At 36.1% G+C, this 27,876-nt stretch overlaps 1 protein-coding gene across 1 annotated transcript in view; it reads right to left on the reverse strand.

Moving 5' to 3' along the window:
- Esp (Epidermal stripes and patches) overlaps nt 1-22,465 on the reverse strand; it is a 90,657-nt gene extending 68,192 nt beyond the window's left edge. Inside the window, exons 1-2 of the mRNA XM_065238782.1 lie at nt 22,314-22,465; nt 21,890-21,978 (exon numbers count right to left, since the gene is read on the reverse strand). The gene's annotated coding sequence lies outside the window, so the exon portion shown is untranslated. The remainder of the gene's footprint in view (nt 1-21,889; nt 21,979-22,313) is intronic.
- Between the last annotated feature and the right edge of the window lie 5,411 nt (nt 22,466-27,876).

Genomic DNA, 27,876 nt, shown 5'->3' on the forward strand with positions numbered 1-27,876 from the left:
TTACCTGTGAGTCAGTCTGCGATATACTGTTTAGTCTAGATTGAAGCGTAGCTGTAAATTTACCTTTTTTGTACCATCAGCTAACGTGTCTGACCTTTACTGCAACGCTTGTACCCGGTGTAGAACAGATCTTCTCCAACGGAATTATCTGCTCAGGTAGTAGAATCTAATTATGCTTATTGTGCGTACTAATCTAGCAGTTAAGTGCATACAATACAAAAGCTGTGCGGAAGTATTCAGTTAATAGTGACTGTTAAACGAACGAGTGTAATCCTGATGTTTGCACGTTTTTGTTGATATCCAGCATTTACGTTCCATATTCCTATAGATCTGGTCAGTAAATTTTAAATGTACCTTTACAGCTACTTGGGAGCTTATAATTCCAACCAGTAAGCATAATCATTTTGATAACACATCGGATTCGCGGCTGCTACCAATGGCAACAAAAACTCGGTTCGGATTGATGTAACTAGGTGGAATGAACACAAATAGTTGCTACTGTTTGTGCGTGCTAAGCGCTATGGTGAGCAAATATGGAATTGTGCCTATAGACTGCCACTTTACGGGCTGTGAGCCTTCCTTTCCCGGGCCGTTGGCACGTGCCATAGACCGTGTATCTTACGACAGACATTTCAATGCAAACTAGCCGTTGGTAGTATCAAAACACTGTTCATCTAGTACAGTACGTTTTGAATGCAATATCCCGCTCCAATTAGTTGGCGATAATTGAACGTATCAATCTTTTTCGTATATCGGCGATGAATTAAAATTTAAATAAGTTATTAGGTGAATTCTAAAAGTATACGAAATAAAACTTCCTGGTTCGATTGGTTTTTACGGGATTTCACCTGCTCGCCATCCAGAAGTCATACAGATCTGAAAATTTAATGAGATGCTTGCTTCTCTGCAGCAGACATGTAGATTCATTAGATCGCCAGATGTGTGCCCGCGAAAAAGCGAAGTGGTAAAACAAATTGTATGGAAAATGGATTCCGTCATTAGTGTCCAAGCCATTTCACCAATCGAACTGTTGAGACTACTGAAGAATGAACGTGGAAGCAGCGTCCAAGAAAAGTCGTAGGAGGTAGCAGAAAGAAATTCGAAGTGTTCAAATGGACTCAGCTCAGTTCAGCTCATGTCGAATGTTTTATGAAACTTCCTGTTTCTGAAGAAGTGAAATTCACTGCAAAAATCTAATAACCAAATAGAAACCCCGTCGATCACTGTATCGAAATTTTCGTCAGTTTTTTTAAACGTGCGAACATTTCAACATTTCAGCATTCCTGTATACCGGTTATTAACTGTTCACATAAAAGCAAAACAAAAAAAATCTCTTTATCATTTACTCTATGATTAGCTACACAGGTAAACATAAATTTCATACTACCAAAACAGGTAGTTACTATTGATTTCGCCAGCCCGATATTCTTGGAAGAAGGCATTTTTTTTTTGTTAATTGCTCATTGTGTATACCACTGTCACATCTAATTGCCCTGAGGTGGCACACTGCCGATTGTAAAGCTTGTTCACTGCTAATTTCTTCACCTTTTGTAGGTGCATCAGCAATTTGCTAAGCAAATTAGACGATAGACGATCGTTTTCCATACACTTGTTGATGACCTTCTTCGAGCAAGTTGGTATGAAACATTCGAACCGGAAGTTTCTAGGCGGAACTGATAACGACAGACAGGAGGCTTACTGAAATATTAATTTCAGTTTGATTGAGGTATGGCTCAAAAGTCATTTGATTTTTTTAAATCCAATTACGCTCTACTTCAAGATCAATCATGTGGAAAACCGGCATTAAGATCTGCGTCTGCAGAGCACCAGTAAGGAAAATGTTGTATAACATGTTTGCATGTACAAACGTGGACTCTCATTATCGTTGCGACAGTATGGAGTAACTAAAAGCATGTCTAAAAATAACTGTAGACATGGAGTTGGCAGTGCAATTGATACAAGTTTCAGTTTTCAGTAATTTGAACTGAGTATAAATCATCTGAAATTGTCCAATCCCTAGAATCTAAACGCGAGGTAAAAATGTAGTAGTACGCGCAATTAACAATTAATACATTAAGTTGGTCAGATTGGGTATTTTTGGATAAATTCTAACTTGTAACCGAATTGAGTTTTTCAGAGTGGGATTTGGACCACATACGGTTAGATGTTTACCGTCCGTATCAAAGATAAGAATATGATATAAGCTAAACAAAGTCAATACTTAAACACCTTAAAATGATCACCAAAGTCGGTAAAGTTTTACTAAGTTTTTGAACAGCAGACAAAGTCGGTAAAATTTTAAATGCCAGTTACATGTAAGAAACCAAATAAATCGAATATATTATTAATTATCAGATTGAGATTTCTGAGGAACGTTGAGATGTCACAGAGATTTTTTATTTTGTTCAACCCTATCCTTCCTATGGTTAGTTAGTTTAGTTTTCTTTATTAAATCATTAATCTTAAAGATAAATCGTTCGACTAAAACCTTTTTAAGGGTAAAAGGTGGGTCTATCATGATTTGTCCTGATCTGCTTTGATCGATCTGCATAACGAACTAATAAATAATTTAGTTATTACACATTTATTACAAACGGATAACAGACGCTTTTTTAGATGCCATAATACCATAGTTTGTTATTTTGAAGGTCTTCTAATACGAATTCAATAACTTTTTTAGGTGTTATTGTCTAAAAACTGAAAGATCACATTTTGTTATTTTGGTATTCATTTGATATTTTACAAAATATTTCGATAGCTGAATAATATCAAAACAAGGTTTTATACCACAAGCATACCAAAATCTGGTATCATACCACATTAAGATATGCATTTGTTATCGATTAGCTACCCAAGCAGGAACCGATAGCTAATCGATAACAAATGCACATCTCAATGTGGTACGCAGATTTTGGTATGCTTGTGGTAACCTTGTTTTGATATAATTCATTTATCGATTTATTTTGTAAAATATCAAATGTATACCAAAATAACAAAATGTAATCTTTCAGTTTTTAGACAATAACACCTAAAAGAGCTATTGAATTGGTATTAAAAGACCTTCTAAATAACAAACTAAGGTATTCTGGCATCTCAAAAAGTGCCTGTTATCCGTTTGTTATTGTAATAACTAAATTATTTATTAGTTTGTTATTCGTAGAATATTTTTAAGGTATTATTTTTGGTATTTTACCTCTTATGTCAGCCTCACTAATACCATATTTAGGTTGCCAGTTATGCTATTTTCATACCTGAATTTGGTATTAATATGTTATTTTTTCCTGCTCGGGTATCGGTTTACATAACTTGCTATTTGAAAGGTCTTCTAATACCAATCCAATAAATGGTAATTATTAATTAAATTATTAATTTTTTTTTAAATTATTAAATGGCAATACCAAATTATGATAATGCAATACCAAAACAATACCAAACAGGTATTATTTCGGTATCGAAATATAATTTTTTGTTATTAACAAAGTATTTTGCATGCATTTTTTTGGTATTTTTCTTTGGTATTTTGCTTTTGTATTTTTCCTCTTATGTCATGCTGATCAACATCAAATTTTGGTGGATCAGAATTAGTTATTCATTAGATATTTTCTCCTGAAGGAATGTTTTTGCAGCTGAGTTATTCAAGGAAGATAAAATCGATTAAGAGAATCGATCTAAGCAGATAGGACCTTTTAAAAGGTTCATCGAGAAATAGGCTTTTAGCCTTTGGCTGGTTCACATCTGAAGGCCTTCCCAAGGTAGCACAGGTGATCCACAACTTTTCGGTTCGTGTCAATCTTTAATTAAATCTCGATGCATTTTTTAAATAGGCCATTCACATCTCTCTATCGTAAATAATTCAGCTAAAAATACGATTCCTGTCGTTACTGATGTCCTATTGATTGAGGAACAATATTTTCATAGTTCAGGGACTAGTTTACACACACAAACAGACGTACCTCTTCATTCTGGATCATCGTTCATGCATTTAACGATTGATTTGAAAATTTCCTCGAACTGCTCACCACAGTGCTGCATCGGCTCAACCCTTTTCTATATATTCTTATTACATTGCATGCAACATTGTTTAACGACCCGGAAAAAAATAACCACACAATTACCAGAAAATAATATAAAATCACAACAAAATCTATTGCCAACAATCGATCGTATTGTATGTATATCATACAAGTAAATTTAAAATATTGTTATTACAATAGATCTACGATACGTTACATATAGTATGAGTTTTCATCCAAAGAAAAACAATAAAATGTATGGTAAATGGCTCAAGTTTGTTCGGTTAACAAAATAACAACCCCCTTGTTCTATTGTAGATTTCCCCATTTACCATAAATTCTATGGTTGTTTTGTCGTTGTGGACAACACTATTTATTTTATGTATGATAAACTCTATTTCATGGTTACAATACGTTTCATTGTAAATCTATCGTTCTTTTTTAACGGGGAGCTAGCTTGTTTTTCGCGAGAAGCTCGAGAGATGTCGTTACTGATATCCTATTTATTGAGGAACAATGTTTTCTAGAAAAATTTTATCAAATATTTACGTCTGTTTATCTGTGTTGTTTACAGGGACTCTTTTCTTTAGCATCACTATTGTGTGTGCTCCAAAAATGATAAGGTTTCCTCTTTATTCAGGATTCTACAGCCACAATCTGGAAAAGGACAACGTACAAAAACCGTGTAAATCCGCCTCATAAAAACCCACCCTTAAAAAGCGCGTTAAAAGTGACTCCACAACTTCACGCTTGGGGATGCAAAGTTGACAGTATGCCACCTAACAGAAAATCCTGAGTACGGCTTTGTACTTTATTAATGACTTTAACGACATAGCGAGATCAATGATTGCTGCCGAAACTCGTGGGGTGATATTGAAAGTTGAAGCCACTCCTGAAATGAAACAACACTTCAAGGCTCAAAACTGTCAGTAATCAATAGAAGCAGTATGGAACGAAAAGATTCAAATCCTACATGGCAATTGTCAATTCAAGTGTTAAGTTGAAAAGCTCGAAACGACTGGATTATCATCGTAAAGCAGCATAGAAAAATATCAGCTTAAACTAAAGATGGCAAACCAGAGATGTTAACCAGTGCTGTTATCAATTTGACTCCAATCTGTAACATACTAAGATTATCCAGATGCAAACAGTTTTTAGTTCAAAATAGTGTTTTGAATTTTTAGATATAATCCCAAGTAACCAACAAGCCCGCTAATCGCCCTTTTTGCAATACAAGGCGGATGTACGAGTAATACAAAGTACAGAAACTCTATATTTACATTATATCGCAAAAAAGGCAATTATCGGGTAGCGGTCTTGGTGGTTACTTGAGATTGTTATGGAGATAGCTGAAAAGGCTTTGAAAAATCTTAAAACGTAATATTGTTTGATTGATTTAATATGATACTTATAGATTATTAGAATCTATCATAGTTAACGTAAACCTTTTAATTACTCTATTTGAAATAAAAAAAAATGCACTTAATTAAAAAAACCATAGCAATAGAACCATTTGTACAGACAATAAATCTACTATTTAAGATTAAAGGAATTAGATATATTTACGGTACAAAATCATTATTTTTGCAAACAATGTTGTGCCATCTAATTTATTGATTTTGTAAAATTTTGTGATCTTCAGGTTGTTTTGCAAATATATTGTAAACGCAACCGGTTGTTGTTATAAGATAAATGTAGCATAAAATGAACTGTTAAGCTCATTGCAAACTATAGACGTTATATTATATCTATCTTTTTAATGATTTATTTATGATAATTGATTATCCGGGTTGTAAGAAAGAAAGAATAAAAAAAAATCCAAGGTTATGCCATTACTTGAATACACGTGGAAATAATGAGCTGAAACGCAGTCATACCGAGAAATAAAATCAACCTTCCACTATTGATTTTATCGTGTTCTATGTCTACAAAATTCATACAAAAGATACATCATATCAAAATTTTCACTGTAGCTTTTCGAAAACATCACCAATTGGTGTGATCTGTTGAGTAAAAGGCAGTCCCTGTAAAACCTTTCAATCAACTGTTGAAACATTTAGATTTCGTTTGCATATTCTTCAATAACTATAAACCAATTTTTCACCTCCAAATCCTACACGAGAAAGTTGTTTTGACAATGTCAAGATGGTTCATTAAATTTCGGTATAGTTATCCACCTTTAGCACACAATAGGAATCTAACGTTTCCGAACAGTTTGTGATTGTCAATAACGTAAAATAAATAAATAGCGTACACTTGGCCTTGCAAAGTGAAAGAACCCGTGCTGTAGTTGCACACCTCAGCAGGTTCCACTGTCTAAAGTTGCCAAAACAAGCCATTCATGCAGCGCAGTTTGGTTGGTTGCTCACTTCCCCTACACCGATTGTTGTAAACTTTTTGCTCGTCATTAAGTCCGTTGATTTCCAACGTTTTTTTTTTGTGAATTAATGGCTCCATTTATCGACACACAACACACTATATAGTACTGATGAGTATCACACAGAGCCAATACTCATGGCCATGGAACGGTCAAAGGTATAGACATATTTCGCATGCAACGTCACAAATTATCCAAGCCCCACATCCCCACCTCTTCACTTCCAACCTTGAAGACATATTGAACTGAACAGTACTTACTCGGTTTACTTGACCTGCATTTTCCTACACTCCAAAACGAACACGCCGGTTTCCTAAATATGCAAGTCATCTGACCGGAGCCAGCCAAATATCTACACCGATAATGCCATAGCCACTAGATAAAGCAGCCACTCATTTATGATGATTCGTTTTCAACGAGTTGCTAATTGATCCGAATTATTACGATCAACCAAGTGAACGAATAGATCGAAAGTGAAACTGAAACTTATTGATCATCGAGTGAAGGAAGTGTGAACTGCGAAGACCTGAAGTCGGAAATAATTAATTTCAACTTAAGAATGGTTAACGCCAATTACAGCAGGTATCTGTTTGTTTACCCCAACGTGTGAATGACCCATCTGTCTCGTTAAAAAAAATAACTTAATCGAAACGTTCTGATTAGTGCTGCAAATGAAAAATCGATTGAAAACATGTTTCACAATCGTAGGTCAACCATTTCCGCACTGAGTGTATTCTAAATTGAGTCATGTCTAATAAAAAGATGGTATGATGCAAACTAAACAACGCTATGTAGACATTTGAGTATATAGATACTTTTTATAAACGGAAATTGATAGAGGATGGACGCTAACAAGTAGGAAGAGTATAGAGCTTTTGCGCAAAATTCTTGATACTATCATAACTGGCTGTCTAGCCACGTAACTTGGTAGCCACTTCTCTAGACACATAGACACCTTTAACTGGAGTAGTTTGATTGGAATGCATAAAAGTGCAAAACACAGAAAGAAACCGTACACGCGAAGGGTAAAAAGCACCGGCGCTATGTACGTGATCCACCGCGCTATGTGGCTCGTACAATTACACAATTCTATTGTTTTCTAAGAATACTGTATGGTAGGAACGGTGTTTCAAGTGACCGGTAGCGTATAGAAACGATAGGGTTAACGTCGTGGAAATTCTAGATGATTGATTAATTGTAGGTATGCTTCTGTATGAGAAAACTCTGAGAAAATTGACCTGTACCAGTGATCAAAAACAATCAACATCAATCCACCATTCACACTTCAATTAATTAAGTTTGAAACATACTTAGCAAAGTGATTTGTAAGCCATATTTCACAAATATAACCAGCATAGCAATATGGATTCTAAATGTTAATATTATTAATATTAAGGAAACTAGGATGCAAGTTGATCAATTTTTACTAATAAAAATCGATATTTATCGATAAATATGTTCGATATGCAAACAAATACCTCTCTCTAAAACTTTTTTTTTCTAATGTATGTATGCAATTATCGTGCTTGGTTGATTTTCAAAAACGGCTTCAATTCTATTTATTCTGTTTTGAAAATATGGCACCCACACCACAGTACACTTGATCTTGGAACGTCAGTGAAGAGTCAAGAAGTACTCAAAATCGCTTAAAACATAGTCATGGACGTCCAAAGGTAATAATAGAGCATTTAGAAGCATTTAAGACACTACGATTCGTCTTGCAACAAACTGTGAAGGCTTCTAGATGTTCTTGAAGAAAAAAAACCGAAACTTGGTTTGTTGACGGCATTTAAGGACGTTGTTAACATTGTTGATATATAGCAGGAAAAGGAAAGGTCCAAGATGACTGCCTTGTGGTACTCGGGACTTAACTAGAAGACGACACATGATCACGAAGCTTGACGGACATTTTCCGTCCAATCAGGTACAAGCGCAGCCAACAGTGAAGGTTACCGTCAATTCCTTATCTTTCAAACTTGGCCAGGGCTATTTCGTGATCCATTTTATCGAAAGCAGCCGACAGATCCGTATAAATCGCATCTACTTGCGAACCTTTCTCCATTTGGCGAACGACGAAAGAAGTAAATGTAACAAGGTTGGTGGTAGTCGACCGTTTGGGAACAAATCGATTGTGAGCATTTCTGTGATAAAAAGTCCAGGACAATCAGTTCAAAAAGTTTTGACGACGCACACAAGGTGGAAATACCTCGATAGTTGGAAACAGTACGCTTGCATTCTCTTTTATCAACCGAAAAAAAGAGTTTATCCAGCAGCTAGGAAAAACACCAGAAGCCAACGAAGAATCAAATATTGATGCTAACGGAGATGCAATTGCATGGATGCAATTTTTAAGAATAATGGCTGGAATGCCATCGGAGCCTGGTTCGTTTAAGAAAACGCCGGTAAATTGTTCACGAAAAACGGATTAAATTTCATCAGTTGTTGAAACTTTTAAATCACTGTTGCACATGATGGAAGGAAGTACGGTATCTTTTCGTTGATCACTAACATAGCACCAATATCCTTTTGGTTTCGATTTTAGACTCCGTTGCAAACGATTTTGATGTACGTGAAATAGCTGCTTATTTAGTCCCTATTACCCTTTTGGCTCTTGATAACGGGCTTTCGACGACGCAGTTTTTGCTTTGCTGAATTTTTCCTTTTAACTTTTTTTTAGACTTTTCAAACGAGAATTGATCCAGACTGGGTAACGTTGTTCTTTTTGTAAATTCTTTGGAACAAACTGATTGATTGCGTACAGTAATATGTTACAAACAATGCTAGTAGCTAGATTGACATCGCAACCACGTATTAGTTCAGCCCAATCAATACCTGTGAGAAAGGAGTTCATACTGGCGTAATCGACTTTACTTAAGTCGTAGTATATGGTATTAGCACTAGCATCAACGAAAGTACTCCGAACATCACACTACAACGATAATTGCAAAGGAGGATGATGCCTACAATCTTTTTCCAACAAACATGAAGTTCGAGTCATACTGCAGTGACTACCGACTGTTTATCACTAACAACTAACAACACTAAGAACAGAGGTCCAACTAACGATCGTTTTCGTTCACGACACCGTTCAGCTGTCTAAGGCAAGGGGTGCTGAAAGCATTCAGCAAACATCCGGATGTGAAGCTATTCCCGGAAAAAGTGGCGTTAGGATAACAGAACCCATTGGGGATAAACTGCCAAGTGATGCCACGGAGGTTGAAGTCACCGATAATGATGATATTATCCCAATATCATATGAGAGACAACATACTATACTTTTTATGATACGACGACGATCTTTTTCCTATATCTGACTACAGATTTAGATTCAGGATTCAGCGACCAAAAATTAAGTAAAATTAGTCATATATTGCCAAACATAGCACCAGAAAGACATAAGTTCCCTTCGATAGAGCGAAGAGTGTGGTTGTGTTTGCGTTGCGCTGCGTTGTTGGATACCTACGGTCAGTCAGGACTACGCTTCCCAGTCTCTAGCTTTTGTGTAAAAAAATTTCGTGCCGTTTTAAGAAAAAAAAAACTAAATGATGCAAGTTAAGAACACAATAGAATAATAGCATAACTTATTTTCACAACAGATGGAACAGAGAGGAAAAGCACCAGAAGGTATACTGATTATGATAGGATATTGGAGAACAGTCAAAAGTTGAATATTCCATCACTTCCACAAAAGTGTGCCCATAGACAACTGCACCCCAATTATAAATATAAATATATAAATTTATACGGTACCCCCACGACATTGGACAAAAAGAAATCACATTTTAGCTAGGATAACAATGTTAAGCATGTAAATATATTCATCAATGACATATTTACGACAGTCGTGGAAATGTCTGATTGAAGTTGATATCTCATTTTACTAATCATCAATAAAAAATAGACCAAACCTTACATTGGGACATTGGGTAAAATTAATAAATTTTGAAAAAATATCTTAAAATATGTAAAATGTAAATGTAACTTAGCTATTAAGTAGGAGTACACTTGGTTATGAACATGACCTTGTATGTATGGGTAAAGAGTGCATGCAACGCTCGTCTATGCACGTACAAGTGTGTTCAAACTGTTGTTTGCCTGTAAACATGTTTAAAAACTTTTTTTGCTACTATTTCTGACACTTGACTTTACAGCGCTATTTAAATAAAACAACTCACTCGTTACACGGAGAACAAATTATAGCAGTCGCAATTATTTTCCGGTTAAAATAACTATATTGTTTAATTGTTTTAGAGATAACCCGAAACTATAGTTGATTTAACTATATATAGAGGGCAACAACTATAGTCCATAGTTGGCTCCTCGGTTGGCTTAACTATATTTTTCAGTAGATGAACAAACGTCAAACTTCAAAATACAACTATGCTTTAGTTGATTCAAGAAAACTATTGTTAGGAAAGCACAATTTTACAATGTTTATTAAACGAACTACCCTTCATTATCGACATATTAAGGAAGTTTGTTTTGCTGCTTTATCGATCTCAAAAACACAACTGCAAAATCATAAAGAGTGAACAAGAACATTCAGCTGAGATTTGAACCGTGTTCATCTGCGTGAGAGCCAGCTATCTTATCGCCTGCTCTACGCATCACAAGTTAAAAGTATGTGGATTTATAGACACTTGAAACCAAATTATATAAATAAATTACATTTGACGGTTGTTACACGGACAGAAAATTGTTTGCATTGAACCAAACAAAACTTTAGTTGTATTTAAACAAACAATTCCGGTTGAAATTATATTGCATTTTATTGTTTCTATAAAACTTATTCAAATAAATTCAACATAAGATTCTTTTTGTTTTAATAAGCCACTTTTCAATTGCAACTATTGTAAAAATAATAATATTCTATTATTAAGCCAACAATAGTTAATTTTAATTTAGCATTTATTTGCTGTGTCCATTCCCCGGGCCATGAATACAAAAATAACTACCAACCATTCCTTCGTTTTCACCCGGACAAAAATGTAAACAATAACAAAATTTTCTCATTTGATTAAGTATTGTTTTTAATTGTGAATTTCGGGAAATAAGTACGAGATTTCCGAACATCTTGAGACTTGAGGTAAGCAAGTAAGCTGCAGTTGAAGCTGCAGTTGTTAAATATAATCAATTTTTAAGTTTTTTTTTCCTTGATTTTTTTTTCCGTCGATCTTGTTTTCCGTACTGAGTACCAATGCTCCCGACGCCAGGAATGCACCTCCCACACCTGGACCCTACATATCGACCCATCAGCTCATGAACCGGTGACCAACGGCTTTACTTCCCTTCCCGAAGAAAGGCGTGATCAGTGATTTTATGCCTCAAAAATTCAATTGCAATTCTGTTTGTTGCAAAAAGAAAACAAAACACAAAAAAAAAATCGACATTATTTTTGAATCAATAAACATATTGTTATTTCTACTGCGTGAATTATCAGCCTTCATAAAATAAATTTGATTGAATCAACAAGAAATCTCTTTTAAAAACAAACATATTTTCTTGTTAACCCAGCTGCCAAATTTGACAGCTTACGTCAAAACCATGAAAGCTCTTGTAAATTCGAAAAGATTTTCTTTTTGATTTAACAATCCATGGGTTTTAAGGGACAACAATACTGGATTGTTGAAACAATAATGATTTCTTTTTGCAGCCAAAACAACATGAAATTCTTATTGCATTTACGTCAAATATTATTACGTTTAAAATATTTTTTTCTGCGTGTATAATTGATCAAAGTTATAGTTGAATTGAGTAAAAGTTGAACAGTTGAATCTATTAGGTAGATATGCTTGAGTTGACGGTCAAATTAATGTTGGAATAACTTTAGGTTTCTTTCAAACAATAATATTTTTCCATGTGAAAGTAACTATTAGGATTATTATCTTAACTTAATGAATTTGTTCTCCGTGTAGGTTATCTTCACTTTACTGCAGTAGGTTAAGAAACATGATCTAGTCATCAATTTATGTATATTCAATGTCACCCCGTCCTACAGTACTCTATTTCAAAGGTCTCTTACCAATAGAACACTATATCAAATGCCATTTTATGGTCAGAGATTTAAACACTGATAAAAAACTGCTATTGTATTTTTGAAAAAAGATTAGCGTACTCTTATTTCTTAAATCAACATGGTGTTTTAAAAAGTGTATTTACCTTTCCTGCTAGACGTTTGAAAACTTATAGACCCATGATCCATTTAGTTGTGCACGAAAATTTTGTCTAATTCTGGGTGACCAAAGCAACTGTCAGTCAATGAAAGTGGAGGTTAATAAAACGGGCCAAACCCTTTATGTGACACCTCAAATTACACGTCAACAACAAGTTCATTTACCGGAGCCAGTGGTGTAAAGGGTTATACGGTCAAAATTTGGTCAATATCAACTTGACGTATTTCTTTCAATTTTGCATTTAAAAAACCTGAACACCCCTCATTTTGAAGGTGTGTGTGTGTGTGTGTAGAATGTTGCTCCTATTTTGATTTTGGAATTCACTCTTCAGTTGTCAAAATGCCGTCCAAGCAAGAAGAGCAGCGTATCAAAATTTTGCTCGCGCATCGCGAAAATCCGAGCTACTCGCACGCAAAGTTGGCAAAATCGCTAAAAGTTGCCAAATCAACCGTTACAAATGTAATTAAAGTGTTTGGGGAACGTTTGTCGACAGCCAGGAAGTCTGGATCGGGGGGAAATCGAAAACCGGAAGCCGCTGAGACGACAAAGAGAGTTGCCGGTAGTTTCAAGCGAAACCCTAACCTCTCTCTCCGAGATGCCGCAAATAAGCTGGGTGTGTCGTCTACAACCGTGCATCGAGCCAAAAAACGAGCCGGACTATCGACTTACAAGAAGGTAGTGACTCCAAATCGCGATGATAAACAAAATACGACGGCCAAAGCGCGATCCCGGAGGCTGTACACGACGATGCTGACGAAGTTTGACTGCGTGGTAATGGACGACGAAACCTACGTCAAAGCCGACTACAAGCAGCTTCCGGGACAGAAGTTGTATACGGCAAAAGGAAGGGGAAAGGTAGCAGATGTTTTCAAGCACATGAAACTGTCAAAGTTCGCAAAGAAATATCTGGTTTGGCAAGCCATCTGTACCTGTGGCTTGAAAAGCAGCATTTTCATAGCTTCCGGGACTGTCAACCAAGAAATTTACGTGAAAGAGTGTTTGAATAAACGTCTGCTGCCTTTCCTGAAGAAACACGGTTGTTCCGTACTGTTTTGGCCGGATTTGGCATCTTGCCATTACGGTAAAAAGGCCATGGAGTGGTACGCCGCCAACAACGTGCAGGTGGTTCCCAAGGACAAGAACCCTCCCAACACGCCAGAGCTCCGCCCAATTGAGAAATACTGGGCTATTGTCAAGCGGAACCTAAAGAAGACCAAAAAAACTGCTAAGGGCGAGCAGCAGTTCAAGGCAAACTGGCTTTCTGCGGCGAAGAAGGTGGACAAGGTGGCTGTACAAAATCTGATGGCAGGGGTCAAGCGTAAGGCCCGGCAATTCGGATTTGGAAAAGCGGAAGCCTAACTGAATATTTTTCCTGAATTTTATACTAATTGAACTTGAAAAAGAAATTTAATTTGATTTTTTAAATAAAAGATTTCACCGATTTACACGCGTTTTCACTTGACCAAATTTTGACCGTATCACCCTTTAGTGGCAAGCGTGATTGCCTCTCACCTATAAAAAGGCCTGGGTTCAATCCCAGTCGGCACCGCTGGGATTTTCTGAGGCAATAAAATCTCTGATCACCCCTTCCTTCAGAAGGGAATTGGCCCCTGGTTCATGATTTGATGGGTCGATAGGTAGGATCCAGATGTGGGAGCTTCCTTCTTTGTGTCGGTAGCATTCATACTCAGTACGGAATACAAGATCGACAAAAAACAAATCAAAGAAAAAAAAACAAGTTCATTTGTGGTCATACTGAGTGCCCAAAACTACATTGGTTACATCCGGACATGTTCCGAGTGCCTACGGGGAATTGACCACTCAACAAACAATTTGTGCGGATTTAAGGCTGAATAAGCCATTTTTTAGCCAAAGAAGCACATTTTTGGAGGAATAAACTCTTAATCTGCTTCCAATGTTTGATGGGTAGTCTCTGACTTGACCAATCCTCATCATGCGACACCTCAAATAACATGAGAATTCAAAAACAAGTTCATCGATAGCCATACCTAGTACCCATGACCAGGGTGTTTGGACGTATATATGCAACGCCACCTAGGGAATAAGCTTTGAAAATGTTGTTTCTTTATACATTTTAAACTTCAACTTGGGAAAAATAGCTTCAAATTGGTAAATGTTGACCAATTTCGCTCAAATTTTGAAGAAAGCCTCAATACTGCATAGAAAACATGGTATTATGGTAAGGGGGGAGCATCATGTTCTAGTCACCATAATGGCATCTGATGTTAGAAAAATGCGATTGTTTCAAATTTAATTTAAAAAATCTCAACCAATTCCAGTAAAATCCAAAAAAATGATTGAGTTACTACTGTCGAGATTTCGGTAAAATTTCACAGATTTCGTTAAAATAATCTTAGTGTGTACGTTCACTAATCCAAAATCGGTTTTTTAACATTAACTTTGAATTTTAGGTTTGTTCGAACAATTCCAAATATGATTTCATGGTTGACTCGACTAAACTAACAACCTACAATAGTGCACTTGAAAATTTCATTCTATTTTCTTATTTGTAACACTGTGTAATAATCATGCTTATGCTATGTTCGCACTGAGTTTTAACGTGTTACAAGGTTATCTTGAAGGTGTTTTTCTTGGAGATAATAGCAATAGATTTTCCGAACTTAAACAATATTTAAAGGGATTTTTATTATTTATCATTATGATAAACTTTCAATTTCTCGTTAATCTGAGTTGAAGGTTTCACTCTAATAGGAGCCTAAGGCCGCTAGCATAGTGAATTCAAGAAACTGAACTGTCAAAAGATTATAGGGATTTTTATTATTTATTATTATTCTTTCTTATGGTCAACTCGGCATTCACTGTGCTAGTGGCCTAAGGGTTTCAAGTGACACGTCTTCTATAGTTTGAAGAGGTTTATTTGAAGAGAACCTTTTTACCTTTTAAAAGATAAATTCTTAATATTCTTATACAAGAGGTGAGGAGTAATTATGAAGCAAAGTTATGCAACAATCACCTGGTTCTAGGGCTTAAGATCAATGTACAAAGTGAGTTCTGTTTTTAATATAACACGTGCCTTAAGAGCGGCTGAGAAAGTTGAAGCCACTCCTAAAATGATTGATGAACAAAAACAACGCTATAATTGATCTTCGAAACGAACGGAAAGATTCAAATCCTACAGATAGGCATGGCATGGCGAAGTGAAGCAAGGTGTGCCAAAATGGCACCGCATCCTATTTAATCTTACACAGTTCGAAAAAGTAGTGTAAATTTCTTTTTAATATGATGCACACAAAAGGAGCGTCATATATCATCTAAGTTTACATTATAAATCGTGTAAAGTTCTGAGACATTTGTATACAAAAGGCCATATTTGTAAACAACATTGCTTACAAGTTTCTCGTTTGCGTGAAATTAAATTCAAGTTTACGTGAACCAATGTTCACATTACAATAAAAATTCAGAATTTTTTGCTGTGTAAAGTAAAAATTGAAAAATTTCAAAAGGTTTCAAACATAGATTAATTGTCGGTGTATTTATAAAAAAAATATTTGTAACATTTAATAATCGTCAAGTTTTGTGATTATGTTTATTAATGTGCATGGTAATGTAATTAAAATTGTGTGAAATTTGTTAGAACTATGAAACTGGTGTGTTCAAAAACACTGAACATTTCATATAAACTACAATGGTTTTAGTGATAGTATGATTTGAGCTGGTTCTATTATTGGGACTCGCACTGTATTGCACTGTGTATAATAATTATGAGCACTATACAAAAACTATACAAGTGTGATCATGGATAATGTTCTCATGTTCATAATTTGTGATAAAAGTGTATCCGTGGCATAAGTTGTGGTGAACTTTTTCATTACTGCCCATATGCCACAAAGGTTAGTCACACACAAAAACAAGAATTGAATTCAAGGTGATTTTCGTAATGTAACATATTTTGCTGACTAGGGACCCTTAATGTACATTGACCCTTAATGTGTTTGTTTACTAGGATTTGCGTCAAAATTGAATGGATCATATCATTCGATCTGATTAAAATGACGTTTCTTACTACTCGAACTTTATCATGGAGCATCATTATAAGATTTTTTCTTCTAGAACTTCGCAAAAAGAAGATTTTGCATAAAATTTCCAAATTTACTGGCCTTTTCTTAAAATCCCTGGTAGAAGGACGTCCCAAAACTGCTTGAATGTGTGATTAATTGCAGCCCGTGTAATTTCTATTTCAGGTGTGTTGAGTAATTGGATCCTCAGATAGCCTAGGAAGTTAAGGCACGGTATTATTACACACAGAGTTTAGATTACCGAAGACGGTAAAATTGTACTGGGTTTTCAAGCAGCTGAGTTTTCAATAATCAACCCAGTAGTTTTTGCTTTTGCTGAAAACTCCGTAAATCGCAGAATATCTGAACTGTAAAAAATTACCGTATTATCGAAGACAACATATCAAGAAGACTGGCAACGCTTTCATTTTCTCAAACGACTGGTATGAGACAGGCACAATCGCGTCATCTGCCGCTGAAAGGTAAATGCTCCGAATGAATTGGATAGTAAAGGTTCCATCCTCAGAAGAAAGGTTTGTGTATTTACTCATTTTTCTATGCGTTGCTTCCACCTTCGCTCGAACGCAACGCTGTGTCTGTTGCTAGATAAACATTTCAAAAGGTCCTATCTGCATTGATCGATTCTCTTCATCGTTTTTCTCTTTCGTTAATAACTCAGCTGCAAAACCTTTACCTGTTATATTTGACGTTTTTGGACGCTAGATAAGAACGTCCTTTATCAAACTATGTGATACAATTAGCGCGAAATCTGTTTGCAGCAGTGATTATGAAAAGAGAAAGTCGATGAAGAGAACCGATCAAAACAGATAGGACCATTTGAAATGTTCGTCGAGAAATATTCTTTTCCATTGATCGCCGGGGTGAGAATTATTATAATGCGTTGCGTTTACAGATGTTCTGTAGAAAATTTTCGGTAATAGAAATCAAGAGAAATATTGATAGAATTTTATCGAGGCCCTCTAGTGATTGTTTTTATGAGTATTTGTCAACAAAAAAGTATATTTCACTATATTAATTTCATTTTTATGTTACTGGTGTTAAATAGCATAAAATATCATTATTCAAATAATCGATTATAGGGCTGCCAGGACAGTTGTCATTAGCTTACAAGAGGATGCTTCTCTAAACTTAGTCTCACTGAACCCAAAATATTTTAACGAAATTAATTTTACGAAAAAAAGATTCCCAAGATTGCCAAGAAAATGGGGGATTTTCGTCAAATTTCTAATGATTTTGGAAGAAATAGCCTACATTCAGGCCAAACTGTGCGAAACAAGAATTCTAACGGGGAACCCAAATTTATAAACACATTTACTAGAAATGCACCGGATAGGGTTGCTCAATTTCAGTCCGTATTGAGATTTTCATATTGAGATTTCAAAAATGTCCTAAAATGAGCAAAACATCAAATAGAACGATAAAGTTATCATAGAGTACGCGCATGCTTGTGTAAGAGCTTCATAACCCAGTAAAGAAGAAGAATGCTCCTGAACACTCTTTACCTCAAATTCAAAGTGCCATTTATGAGCAATTAAAATGGTCTAATACTTATTAATAGTATTTTTGATCACATCACTTCATATCGGTTTATGACAACAATTGAAAGCTTTGTTCCTTTTTCTATTGCTCGTAAAAAACATAACCACAGAAACTAAACAGTTAACGATCCAGTTGTAAAGTAAGCTATGATCGGTTTAAGTTTATGACGGCATTGAACACAACTATGAGCATGTATTGTTGAAGAATAAATGGGGTTTAAAGATGTAAACATCCAACCCATTTTTGCGCGGTCCTATTTTCCTTTTTCCGATGTTCAACTTAAACAAGCTTAATGCAACTGACGTCAAAAAATTCGAAAAAAAAAATCATAGAAAATATGGTACCCACAGGCATTTTCTAACTTCACCACAGAAAAAGAAAATTGTGAAACATTACATGGTTAAACATGGTTTACACACTAAGACTGTGAACCATTTGCCGAGTTAAATTTAACTCGTGATTAAAAGTGACATTTCGAAAGTTATTCTTTATGTTCGAAAATCCCTGTGCTGTCGATCGACCGATTTTCGAGAAGAACTCAGCCATGGTTGTCAAAATTTAAATTCTTGTCTGTCAGACATAACCACGTTCGGATAGCAGGATTAATCGATAACTTTCCATCTGTCAAATTTTAACCAAAAGTTACAAAATCCACCAAATGGTTCAGAGCCTTAGAAATTACTACTGACTTCGGTAATCTTTTACCGAACTTTCAACAGCTGAACGTTCGATAAAACTTTGAGCCTCATTTCAAAAACTGTTTAACTAAATTTTAATTTCAAAACACTGTCAGTCTTGTTTAAATAATCGATTATTGCCATTGTTGTCAGGTTTGCAGCCATTCGATTGCTATGACAAATTGTTTCTCGGAATTATGAAATCATTAGATGTTATGATGATATTTTGCACTTACAATATAGAAGAAGAGATGATCGTAAAGTATGTGTTTGACATTTGAAACCTGTCAATTAAGCTTTCAAAGAGTCATAATTTGAGGATCAATGAATCCACTCTTCATGAAGAAAAAAAGCTAAATTGACCGATTGTATATGTCAAACACATAAATAGCAACTTCCTCTTGTACAAGTATTATTATTATTTAACTTTATTAGGGAGGCTTTCAGCCTTGGGCTGGTTCGCCTCCAACCTTGTACAAGTACAAAAACTCATCATAATATCAATTGATTTCACAATTCTAAAAAAAAAAAGTTTTGATAGCAAACGAATGGCCGCAACCCTGATTGTGGTGAGGTTTTCCATGTTTTGAAGCCTTAAAACGAATGAATTAAAATGCCTAATGTTTACCGAACGGTTCCAGCTGTTGAAAGTTCGGTAAAAATGACCGAAGTCAGTAATTATTTCTAAGTGTGCAAAGGTTTGCAATGTTGTTCCACTTAATAGCTGGAATGTAATTATAAGGAGGATTCAATGATGGAGTTAGAATTGGTATTCAAATTGGTACACAATAAAACTAAAAACGTTACTATGAACCGATTATACGAATATTAGCGCTTATTTTGATTGGATGATTAGAAAAAAAAAATTCATGCTATGTTTAATGGTTATTTTTAATAAGTCTACTTATCCTTTCCACAAATTATCAATCCCTTAAATTGCTTTTTGTTGGAAACTCATAGTAATCTTAAATAAGGCAACCAATAGAGAGTAGACATGATTTCCTTTGATTTATGTTATGAATAGTTATGACTTTAGTCACTTACAAATGCTACTTAGGCTGTGAACCATTTGGAGGAGTTTTTTAAAACTATTGCTTAAAATTTGACAGATAGAAAGTTACCGATTAACCCTGCTATCCATGCACCATGCTCGGTTATTTCTGACAGACAAGAAGTTAGGTTTTGACAACCGTGGCTGAGTTTTGCTCGGTATAATATATGTACATATATATATAGATATAAAACCATTCCATAGCAAAACGATATACTGGTTCTCAGAATTTCGTAAAAATTGGTAGTTTTGTTCCTTATCCATTTCCATGTTAAGGTGGTCCAAAATATTTTTTTATATCATAACTTTTGAACTACTGAGCTGATTTGGATGATCAAAATATCATATGAAAGGTCTTCAGACACTGATGAAGACTGCATATTGTAGTCGAAATACGTATCTGTCATGGATACCAAAAATGGTAATAGCCCTTTTTTGCTGTTTTATCTTTCTTGTCCCAAATGGCATTCATAGGCATTATAATATAAATTTTGTTATTGTTTGAAGACAAAGTCATCCATCCATAGCATGTTTTTTTTTACAAATTCACTGCTTCGTGACAGTGGCGCCGGTGGTGTAGTGGTAAGCGTGATTACCTTTCACTACAGCAGGCCTGGGTTCAACCGCAGTCGGCGCCGCCGGGATGTTCTGAGGCATAACATTTCCGTTCGACCCCGGATCAAGAATGATAGGTCGATAGGTAGGGTCCGAGTGTGGGAGATGCCTACCTGGCGTCAGTAGCATTGATGCTCAGCACGGAAAACAAGATCGACGGAAAACAAACGACAAAGTGACGTATACTTGGTCTATTTTCACATATTTGCATTTCCAAATGCAGCACAACCAACTATTGATGTAAACAAACTGAATTATGGACTGTTATTATAGCGAACTGTGTATGACAAAAGTTACATTATTGCAGAATTTCGTAGCCAAATCTTCTTTTTACAGCAAAGTGACGTGTGAGGAACTATATAGCAGCCCCGTAATGTGGGTAGATCATTTTTTCGTGGTACGTTACGGGATGTAAGATCTACCACCGATTCCTAGTCCTGATTATTTCAAACTAGTGGAACAGGATTTTTCAGTAATCAAAAGAACACATCTTAGTCCTTGTTACTTTTTATGCGTTGCTGATAGTGACAAGACTCGGCTTTGTCCACCGAGGATGATCTTGAAACAAGGAAAAAATTATGTGATTCCTAATCTTCTATTCGTTGTTCCCTAGTTTGAAGTGACTATTTATTTATTTATTATTTTATTGAAGAGGATTGAAGTGACTAGGGTTTTGATGCATGGTTATTATCAGTGCCATTCCTTAATTTTGTTGCTAAGGGATCCAGTTTTGACTGACAAAGGGTCGCGCCTTTGGAGGGTGTTTCAACACTCCGAAGGGTATAAATTGCGGGACCTTTCAAATAGAGTCGGATCCTTGCGATAAATGCAAAAATGACAACTGTAAAAAAATCGAAGATTTCATCATTTATCTATAGTGATGGAGTAATACGACATGCACTAAACTAAGGACATGTACTACAATAGATCAAACTACTGGTCGCAGTTATAGGTCCCGTACAGAGGAAAAAATAAATAAATACCAATTCTGTAAAGAGCATTAAATTATGGGAAAATGTATAGTTCTACTTGGGACTAAGAAGACGATATTCATACTGTAAATGTCTTTGCCAATCTGCCGTTGCAGGATTAGCAAATTGCATAGATCAACTTCAATAATCAATCAACCACCTGTTTCCAGAACAGCTACTGTTAGAATTAAATTGTTGCAAAAACCGCACACTGAGTATATCCTCATTAATTCACGACTCTTTTTTACGGCACGTGTCAGTCATTCATCTGCACAATAATGGCAGCGTCACTGGCAGGTCAGCAATGCGATAAGTTTTATTACCTTCTTACAGCAACGAATGATAGGCTAATACATTTATGAAATGTGGTATATCCATATATGGAAAAAAAAACTCTAAATTATACTAAACGTACCTGTTTTCCCGATCTGCGCTATGAGTGTAATTCCGAGCTCAACAGGCGTGCAAACTCTTCACGAACTCAAAAATCAGCAATTCACCCAACTAAAAGGAACAATGAATGGCACGCATCAATACTAATGGTTGACTAGAATCTCACGGAACCATTAAGCCACTTTCTACTGAATGAGCCTGCACTTATTACAACTGTATAAAGAATATAGATCGATAAACAACGGCTGTTTGATTACACGTTGATATTTTTTAATTAAAGATTTTTCTTCAAAAAAAAATACACTTTCAAGTTATTTTGAAGTTTATAGACACCGCCAAATTCTTGTCTCAATTCACAAATGCTTAAAACTTTCTAAAGCTTCTGAAACTAAATTGCGCTAAACTCTTAGTTCACCTTACTTCCCAAGCAAATCGATAAGACTCACACTTCCGTTTAATTTCCGAATCAATCACAACTTGTCTTGCAATACCTGCACGTGCAGTTTATGTGCTCGCAAGCTTACTCGATCACTTCCAGACGTACGTATGCATCCGAATTTGTCAGAGAATGCAGCCAGGTAAAAATGCGTCTTACTCAACCGCGATCTTGTACACAACTGAATGTGTACAGCCAAACCGACCGATCGTGTGGCATAAAGCGGTAAAAGTGTGTAAACAAACCATTTTCCGCGATCGTCGTGTCGTTCCGTTGCGTCTTGCTGCAAAGTGAAGTACCGAACGTAGGGTAAGTAAGGTGCTCCTATCGCAAACAAATTAATTTTCCACCCCAAGTCGGCCCGAGAAACACCTGTTCGCGCATGCGATTAGATGCGTGTTCTGTTATGCACCCACCACGACAAACGCATCCACACCGTTGGAACTCCGCATGTACTATAGCTATACTGCTGCAATTCGCATAGCAGCCCCATGTACATAGGAAATCCACAGGACATAAGACTGTTATGCGAATAGCGGCAGTATATAGAATGAGTGTAGACTACGGAAAATAACGAAGCGAACAGCTGATCATAATCGCCGGCATGCTGGAATAACCGTTGTTTGTTGCAGCTCTCGTGTGAGACATAAAAATGTTGCACATATGCTTTGTGACGTGACGTACATCACCGCACATGCTATACCTTTAAATAAGTATGTTATGCTTCATGTTGCTATAAAACTATTAAGGGACATTCTACCACAGACAAACAGACATAACTATCGTATGTTCTTTGTTGGTAGTACCACCGCCTGTGGCGTTGATAGTCAATTCCCTTGCATTAAACACTATCGCCATCTGTTGAGCGTGCTACCAGTGACAGTGTACTCAATAGAAGGCAGTAGTGGTTTAACGACGAAATCAAAAATATTCAATGAGTTATGTCTGTTTGTCTATGATTCTGTTGCTGATATACACGGTAAGAAAAAAGTACCCAAAAGTAAGTTCTTTTCACTCATCTCGGCACTATAGTACAGGAACCCAAAAGATCAAAGTAGTATTCATTTACTTGTGTGTAATTCGTATGGAATTTTCCACTAGCTTTCTACCCAAAGGTAAGTTAGTTGTACCCAAAAGTAGGTAAACATGATTTGATTATACTCAACGTTGAGTTCCCACACTTTACTACTCTTGTTGGGTTGTTTTGCTCCTCCGTTTTTGACAACATTAGAAGGAGAAAAGGAGACAAACTAGTCAAAAGTAAGTAAAAGTGAACTGACCGTTGGGTACTTTTTTCTTACCGTGTAGGGCTGTGAAAACATAAAGGGCCACGCACAATGGATCCGGTTGCATTTCGTTACTATCGCTAGAGGATCGATAACTGATACCGTAAAGCATCAAAATACGGGCACTTAGTCCCCGCATTCAGACACCCCATAAAGCTGATTATCAATGTCTACCATGACCATGCACAAAATAGTACATAAATTTAGGATTGAGAACAAAGTTCCAAAGATGATTAAGAAATTGCCTTCCTGGTACAGTACTACCAACCGGTGAAAACTAGCGATTTTAAATTGGCTCACTGCTTGACTAGCCTATTGGTCCCAGCAAACGATTAACGTATCCCATTCTAGTCGAAATTCTAGTACAACACTATGTTTGTTTTGATTCGCTATGACAGTTTGACAGATAAAATTAGGGGTTAGTGGATTTTCCTATGTTTCGAGGGGTGAATCGATTAGCTTGGGACCGAAGAGAGTACCAGAGCTGAGCCAAAAAGTTGAGCACTTTATTTCGGGACCTTCTAGCACAAACGAAGTGACAGACGGAGCGGCTCGAAAACTTTGGTGACTAACCTGCTATTTCAATTTTTCAGTGTACCACATGGCAACACCACTACTACTGGATTGTACCACATGGCAACACTTCTACTGGATTGTACTAGCATTTTCACCAAATGTATTAGAATGTTTTGGTTCTATCTCTTTCACTCTACTCAAAACTGAAATGCATAAAAAAATGACAAAATGATACACTCTTTGCACACTGTCAAAGAATCATTGTACACAAAATCAACTTTGTTCAAATCAAAACAAAAAAAAACCAACCCATCTAGCGGATGATGGCACAAGCTTCCAAGAAAATTCTATTACAGTGAACCACATTATTTTAATGGATTTCTACGCCAGTTAGTCGTCTGTCACTTCGTTTGTGCTTCTAGTCTTTGAGTTACCTCTATGGTACTAATTAATTAATAAATTTATCTTTATTAGGGAGGGGCTTTCAGCCTGGGGCTGGTTCGCCTCCAACTCTATGGTACTACCATAGAGGTAACTCTAAGACCACTGGGTCCCGAAGAAAATCATTATTATTTTTGGCTCACTCAGTACCAGAACAACGGTCCCAAGCAGTCCCAAGCTATTTCACTCACCCCTGCATGTTCTGCATGAATCCACACACCCCTGATGTTATCTGTCAAACTTTCATAGCGAATCAAAACAAACATAGTGTAGTAATAGAATTTCAACTAGAATAGGGTACGTTAATCGTTTGCTTGGGACCAATAGGCTACTAAAGTGGTGAGCCAATTTAAAATCGTTAGTTTCGTATTGATTGTTGGTAGTAGCAAGAGCACCTAGGTTAAAATGAAATTTAATTTATTTTGAATTTGAAACAAATAAAGAGTTTAAAAAATATAAAAAAACAGGGCTGCTAGTGAGTATGTGATTTAATAGTAGTGACTTTAGTGACTAAAATAACGAAAATAGATAGTGACTATTAAACAATAAAAAAGTGACCAATTATTGATCAGAGAGATATGGTTTCAATCTTCCGTTGATTGCGATTGCCACTTCGAGAAAATTTATAAACTCACAAACCCATCATGCACATTTTTCATGTTTCTAAAAAATAAAACAAACGGTTTAAGAATCCCATAAATTTTTTCCTAAAAAAATAAGTATAACTTGAATAAGCAATTTTTTTAAACAAACTATTTACTAAGTTGATATTAGATCCAAATCACACATTGGTGATTAGATCGCAAAATTGATGCACAGAGAAAAATGTTCAAATTCAAAGATTTAGATAAATATTGACAATTTCAGGACATTTCATTTTTAAATATCTATGATATATATGAATTGATGCGATTAGCGATTAGTATCTTAATAAAAAAAAATCGTTCTCCTCTTTGTAGCCGCTATAGCGCACTGGTCGTCTCCATTCCTTCCAAGAAGAGAATCTTATGTAACACATAGAAACAAATTCATAACTGTGGGACCTAGACCACTTTTCTAGATAGCAGTTTAAAAAAACATCTCAGTATTATGGAACGAAGAAAATTATCCCAGATAGAAAGGTCACGGAAATAAAACTAAATTTGAATGCGTCTAGGACTTAAAATCTCGATCGCGAAAAATTAGGGATTTAGGGTTTTATTATAGACCATTTTTTTTTTGCTGGACTTAAAAATTCGAGATCTTTAAGGCAACCAAATTGAGAAAATTGTAAGGCATGAAATAATTTTGTATATTTTCCTACTTATAGAATGTAAGTGACAACTATAGAAAATGTACAACTATAGAAAATATGTTATGATCATGGACATATTTTGTTTTATAAAACCTGAACCTGGAAATTTGTTTTCGTAGTACTGGATTGCAATTAAAATGCAATACAATTTAATGGACTTAAAAACAAACTCCAGATTTTTTGACATGATTTTTTCTCGGAGTTTGGACAAATGCCAAAGCTACCGGGTGTCAGAGATTATTCAAATTTCTGACCTTAGAAAAAAATGTCGAGAGCTTGAACACATTCCTAGACTATTTTTTGACATTTTAGACTTGGAAAACATGCAATATCTCGAAGGAAAATAACCAAGCTATTGGGTCTATAATTTTTTAGTGACTGGCTTGAAAATAGTGACCAAGTCACTAAAAAGTGACCTGCTACCAGCCCTGAAAGAAGTTCATAAATTTCTTCATATTATAATGTGTTATGGTGTAGGAAATCGAATTTGAAATTGCTTTCAAACTTGTAAGCAATAATGCGCTTAATTCAACATGAAGTATTGTGTAAAATTACGCCAAATATAGCGTTCAAAATGTGTGCGCTATCCGTCGCAGAAATTTACTTTATTTTTTTTTCATACGGTGTAAGAACTTTTGAAACTTTGACGATTAAATGTGATGGAACATCGGCACCAGTGGTGTAGTGGTAAGCGTGATTACCTGTCACCCCAGCAGGCCTGGGTTCAATCCCAGTTGGCGCCGCCGGGATGTTCTGAGGCATAACATCTCTGATCACGGGAAGTAAAGCCGTTGGTCCCCGGTTCATGAGTTGATAGGTCGATAGGTAGGGTCCAGGTGTAGGAGCTGCCTCCCTGGCGTCGATAGCATTGGTGCTGAGCACGGAAAACAAGATCGACGGAAAACAAACCAAAGGAAAAAAAAAATCAAATTGATTCTCAATTGAATTTCATCAGAAGTGGGATCAAGAGATGGCCATTTTATGGTCGATTACTGTATACGAAACTGTGCAGAATTAAATTTATTACCCATATAATCTTCGGTGATTCTAGAAGCGAATTGATGAAATTTTGATTTTTAATACAAATCTTTACGAAATCAATAATGTCAAATCAAAAAATAATTTTTACCACAGCGCTAGACTCGAAAACTTTCTGTTGTGTATACCTTTTTATTGCATGGGTAAAAAATGATGAAATTTTGAGGAAACTACTTTAGATTTTAATGTTCACATGTGCAAAATCTCGTCACAATCTGTCAAGCTTCCAAGTAAGAAGTGCTTCGACAAAAAATATGGGAGCGGTCGTGAAAAATCCAGGCCAGTCCGACAGGTGGATCGGGAAATAGCTTGGAATCGATAATTCGACCATGTTCCTTATGGTAAAATCGTTCAAGGAGACCCAGACAACAAATATATAAAGAAGAATGCCTGCTGTCCATCCTCCAGTCCCACGAAGGTGACACTCTGTTTTGGGCGCATCTGGCATCGTGCCATTACGCGAAACCGGTGATGGAGTGGTATGAAGCCAACGATGTTGTTTTTGTGCAGCCAAACTCGCCATAACTTCGCCCAATAGAAAAATTCTGGGCGATAATGAAGGGCAAGCTCCGGAAAACAAAGAAAGTCTTCAAACACGACAAGGATTTGAAGAAAGAGTTGTGAAAGAGATTTGTTTTTTTCCTTGATTTGTTTTCTGTCGATCTTGTTTTCCGTGCTGAGCACCAGTGCTACCGGCGCCAGGGAGGCAGCTCCCACACCTGGACCCTAACTATCGACCCATCAACTCATGAACCTTGGACCAACAGGTTTACTTCCCTTCCGAAGGAATGTTATGCCTCAGAACATCCCGGTGACGCCAACTGGGATTGAACCCAGGCCTGCTGGGTGAGAGGTAATCACGCTTACCATTACATCACCGGCGCCGCTCTCTGTTAACAGTTAATGGAATTAATTGTTTGTGTAATTTCCGATAGATATCACCATAAAGAACAGCACTGACATCTGAAGGAAAGTTAAAACAGAAGCATGCTGACATG

The sequence above is a fragment of the Ochlerotatus camptorhynchus genome, unplaced genomic scaffold (genome assembly GCF_037179485.1).
Source record: "Ochlerotatus camptorhynchus isolate MF236.1 unplaced genomic scaffold, CSIRO-AGI_Acam_v1.1 ptg000005l, whole genome shotgun sequence".
NCBI lineage: Eukaryota > Metazoa > Arthropoda > Insecta > Diptera > Culicidae > Ochlerotatus > Ochlerotatus camptorhynchus.